We start from the raw sequence: 5,786 nt of genomic DNA on the forward strand, positions 1-5,786 counted from the left end.
AGTGGCTTCATCAACAGGTGGCCCCATCAAAAGATCAACAGGTGGCTCCATCAAAAGACCAACAGGTGGCTCCATCAAAAGATCAACAAGTGGCTTCATCAACAGGTGGCTCCATCAAAGATCAACAGGTGGCTCCATCAAAAGACCAACAGGTGGCTTCATCAACAGGTGGCTCCATCAAAAGATAAACAGGTGGCTCCATCAACAGGTGGCTTCATCAACAGGTGGCTCCATCAAAAGATCAACAGGTGGCTTCATCAACAGGTATCAACAGGTGGCTCCATCAGAAGATCAACAAGTGGCTTCATCAACAGGTGGCTCCATCAAAAGATCAACAGGTGGCTCCATCAAAAGGTGGCTTCATCAACGGGTGGCTCCATGAAAAGATCAACAAATGGCTCCATGAAAGACAACAGGTGGCCCCATCAAAAGATCAACAGGTGGCTCCATCAAAAGCACCAACAGGTGGCTCCATCAAAAGATCAACAGGTGGCTCCATCAAAAGACCAACAGGTGGCTTCATCAACAGGTGGCTCCATCAAAAGATCAACAGGTGGCTCCATCAAAAAACAGGTGGCTTCATCAACAGGTGGCTCCATCAAAAGACCAACAGGTGGCTTCATCAACAGGTGGCTCCATCAAAAGATCAACAGGTGGCTCCATCAACAGGTGGCTTCATCAACAGGTGGCTCCATCAAAAGATCAACAGGTGGCTCCATCAACAGGTGGCTTCATCAACAGGTGGCTCCATCAAAAGATCAACAGGTGGCTCCATCAACAGGTGGCTTCATCAACAGGTGGCTCCATCAAAAGATCAACAGGTGGCTCCATCAAAAGATCAACAGGTGGCTCCATCAAAAGATCAACAGGTGGCACCATCATCAGGTGGCTCCATCAACAGGTGACACCATCAAAAGATCAACAGGTGGCTTCATCAAAAGATCAACAGGTGGCTCCATCAAAAGATCAACAGGTGCCTCCATCAACAGGTGGCTTCATCAACAGGTGGCTCCATCAAAAGCTCAACAGGTGGCTCCATCAAAAGATCAACAGGTGGCTCCATCAAAAGACCAACAGGTGGCTCCATCAACAGGTGGCTCCATCAAAGATCAACAGGTGGCTTCATCAACAGGTGGCTCCATCAACAGGTGACACCATCAAAAGATCAACAGGTGGCTCCATCAAAAGATCAACAGGTGGCTCCATCAAAAGATCAACAGGTGGCTCTATCAAAATCAACAGGTGGCTCCATCAACAGGTGGCTTCATCAACAGGTGGCTCCATCAAAAGATCAACAGGTAGCTTCATCAACAGGTGGCTCCATCAAAAGATCAACAGGTGGCTCCATCAACAGGTGCTTCATCAACAGGTGGCTCCATCAAAAGATCAACAAGTGGCTTCATCAACAGGTGGCCCCATCAAAAGATCAACAGGTGGCTCCATCAAAAGATCAACAGGTGGCTCCATCAAAAGATCAACAGGTGGCTCCATCAAAAGATCAACAGGTGGCTCCATCAACAGGTGGCTCCATCAACAGGTGGCACCATCAAAAGATCAACAGGTGGCTTCATCAAAAGATCAACAGGTGGCTCCATCAAAAGACCAACAGGTGGCTCCATCAAAAGATCAACAAGTGGCTTCATCAACAGGTGGCTCCATCAAAGATCAACAGGTGGCTCCATCAAAAGACCAACAGGTGGCTTCATCAACAGGTGGCTCCATCAAAAGATAAACAGGTGGCTCCATCAACAGGTGGCTTCATCAACAGGTGGCTCCATCAAAAGATCAACAGGTGGCTCCATCAACAGGTGGCTTCATCAACAGGTGGCTCCAACAAAAGATCAACAAGTGGCTTCATCAACAGGTGGCCCCATCAAAAGATCAACAGGTGGCTCCATCAACACTTGGCTTCATCAACAGGTGGCTCCATCAAAAGATCAACAAGTGGCTTCATCAACAGGTGGCCCCATCAAAAGATCAACAGGTGGCTCCATCAAAAGACCAACAGGTGGCTCCATCAAAAGATCAACAGGTGGCTCCATCAAAAGACCAACAGGTGGCTTCATCAACAGGTGGCCCCATCAAAAGATCAACAGGTGGCTCCATCAAAAGATCAACAGGTGGCTCCATCAAAAGATCAACAGGTGGCTCCATCAAAAGATCAACAGGTGGCACCATCATCAGGTGGCTCCATCAACAGGTGACACCATCAAAAGATCAACAGGTGGCTTCATCAAAAGATCAACAGGTGGCTCCATCAAAAGATCAACAGGTGGCTCCATCAACAGGTGGCCATCAACAGGTGGCTCCATCAAAAGATCAACAGGTGGCTCCATCAAAAGATCAACAGGTGGCTCCATCAAAAGACCAACAGGTGGCTCCATCAACAGGTGGCTCCATCAAAAGATCAACAGGTGGCTCCATCAACAGGTGGCTCCATCAACAGGTGGCACCATCAAAAGATCAAAAGGTGGCTCCATCAAAAGATCAACAGGTGGCTCCATCAAAAGATCAACAGGTGGCTTCATCAACAGGTGGCTCCATCAAAAGATCAACAGGTGGCTCCATCAAAAGATCAACAAGTGGCTCCATCAACAGGTGGCTTCATCAACAGGTGGCTCCATCAAAAGATCAACAAGTGGCTTCATCAACAGGTGGCCCCATCAAAAGATCAACAGGTGGCTCCATCAAAAGACCAACAGGTGGCTCCATCAAAAGATCAACAAGTGGCTTCATCAACAGGTGGCTCCATCAAAGATCAACAGGTGGCTCCATCAAAAGACCAACAGGTGGCTTCATCAACAGGTGGCTCCATCAAAAGATAAACAGGTGGCTCCATCAACAGGTGGCTTCATCAACAGGTGGCTCCATCAAAAGATCAACAGGTGGCTCCATCAACAGGTGGCTTCATCAACAGGTGGCTCCATCAAAAGATCAACAAGTGGCTTCATCAACAGGTGGCCCCATCAAAAGATCAACAGGTGGCTCCATCAACACGTGGCTTCATCAACAGGTGGCTCCATCAAAAGATCAACAAATGGCTTCAATCAACAGGTGGCCCCATCAAAAGATCAACAGGTGGCTCCATCAAAAGACCAACAGGTGGCTCCATCAAAGATCAACAGGTGGCTCCATCAAAAGACCAACAGGTGGCTTCATCAACAGGTGGCTCCATCAAAAGATCAACAGGTGGCTCCATCAACAGGTGGCTTCATCAACAGGTGGCTCCATCAAAAGACCAACAGGTGGCTTCATAGCAACAGGTGGCTCCATCAAAAGATCAACAGGTGGCTCCATCAACAGGTGGCTTCATCAACAGGTGGCTCCATCAAAAGATCAACAGGTGGCTCCATCAAACAGGTGGCTTCATCAACAGGTGGCTCCATCAAAAGATCAACAGGTGGCTCCATCAACAGGTGGCTTCATCAACAGGTGGCTCCATCAAAAGATCAACAGGTGGCTCCATCAAAAGATCAACAGGTGGCTCCATCAAAAGATCAACAGGTGGCACCATCAACAGGTGGCTCCATCAACAGGTGACACCATCAAAAGATCAACAGGTGGCTTCATCAAAAGATCAACAGGTGGCTCCATCAAAAGATCAACAGGTGCCTCCATCAACAGGTGGCTTCATCAACAGGTGGCTCCATCAAAAGCTCAACAGGTGGCTCCATCAAAAGATCAACAGGTGGCTTCATCAAAAGACCAACAGGTGGCTCCATCAACAGGTGGCCCCATCAAAGATCAACAGGTGGCTTCATCAACAGGTGGCTCCATCAACAGGTGACACCATCAAAAGATCAAAAGGTGGCTCCATCAAAAGATCAACAGGTGGCTCCATCAAAAGATCAACAGGTGGCTCTATCAAAAGATCAACAGGTGGCTCCATCAACAGGTGGCTTCATCAACAGGTGGCTCCATCAAAAGATCAACAAGTAGCTTCATCAACAGGTGGCTCCATCAAAAGATCAACAGGTGGCTCCATCAACAGGTGGCTTCATCAACAGGTGGTTCCATCAAAAGATCAACAAGTGGCTTCATCAACAGGTGGCTCCATCAAAAGATCAACAGGTGGCTCCATCAAAAGATCAACAGGTGGCTCCATCAAAAGATCAACAGGTGGCTCCATCAAAAGATCAACAGGTGGCACCATCATCAGGTGGCTCCATCAACAGGTGACACCATCAAAAGATCAACAGGTGGCTTCATCAAAAGATCAACAGGTGGCTCCATCAAAAGATCAACAGGTGGCTCCATCAACAGGTGGCTTCATCAACAGGTGACTCCATCAAAAGATCAACAGGTGGCACCATCAAAAGATCAACAGGTGGCTTCATCAAAAGACCAACAGGTGGCTCCATCAACAGGTGGCTCCATCAAAGATCAACAGGTGGCTTCATCAACAGGTGGCTCCATCAACAGGTGACACCATCAAAAGATCAACAGGTGGCTCCATCAAAAGATCAACAGGTGGCTCCATCAAAAGATCAACAGGTGGCTTCATCAACAGGTGGCTCCATCAAAAGATCAACAGGTGGCTCCATCAAAAGATCAACAGGTGGCACCATCAACAGGTGGCTTCATCAACAGGTGGCTCCATCAAAAGATCAACAGGTGGCTTCATCAACAGGTGGCCCCATCAAAAGATCAACAGGTGGCTCCATCAAAAGACCAACAGGTGGCTCCATCAAAAGATCAACAAGTGGCTTCATCAACAGGTGGCTCCATCAAAGATCAACAGGTGGCTCCATCAAAAGACCAACAGGTGGCTTCATCAACAGGTGGCTCCATCAAAAGATAAACAGGTGGCTCCATCAACAGGTGGCTTCATCAACAGGTGGCTCCATCAAAAGATCAACAGGTGGCTCCATCAACAGGTGGCTTCATCAACAGGTGGCTCCATCAAAAGATCAACAAGTGGCTTCACAACAGGTGGCCCCATCAAAAGACCAACAGGTGGCTCCATCAACAGGTGGCTTATCAACAGGTGGCTCCATCAAAAGATCAACAAGTGGCTTCATCAACAGGTGGCCTCATCAAAATTAACAGGTGGCTCCATCAAAAGATCAACATGCTCCATCAACAGGTGGCTTCATCAACAGGTGGCCCCATCAAAAGATCAACAGGTGGCTCCATCAAAAGACCAACAGGTGGCTCCATCAAAAGATCAACAAGTGGCTTCATCAACAGGTGGCTCCATCAAAGATCAACAGGTGGCTCCATCAAAAGACCAACAGGTGGCTTCATCAACAGGTGGCTCCATCAAAAGATAAACAGGTGGCTCCATCAACAGGTGGCTTCATCAACAGGTGGCTCCATCAAAGATCAACAGGTGGCTTCATCAAAAGATCAACAGGTGGCTCTATCAGAAGATCAACAGGTGGCTTCATCAACAGGTGCTCCATCAAAAGATCAACAGGTGGCTCCATCAAAAGGTGGCTTCATCTACGTGTGGCTCCATGAAAAGATCAACAGGTGGCTCCATGAAAAGATCAACAGGTGGCTCCATCAATAGATCAAAATGTGGCTCCATCAACAGGTGGCTTCATCAAAAGGTGGCTCCATCAAAAGATCAACAGGTGGCTCCATCAAAAGACCAACAGGTGGCTTCATCAACAGGTGGCTCCATCAAGAGATCAACAGGTGGCTCCATCAAAACATCAACAGGTGGCTTCATAAACAGGTTGCTCCATCAAAAGATCAACAGGAGGCTCCATCAAAATATCAACAGGTGGCACCATCAACAGGTGGGTCCATCAAAAGATCAACAGGTCGGTTATCAAAAG

This window comes from Salmo salar, chromosome ssa02 (genome assembly GCF_905237065.1).
Source record: "Salmo salar chromosome ssa02, Ssal_v3.1, whole genome shotgun sequence".
NCBI classification, from domain to species: domain Eukaryota; kingdom Metazoa; phylum Chordata; class Actinopteri; order Salmoniformes; family Salmonidae; genus Salmo; species Salmo salar.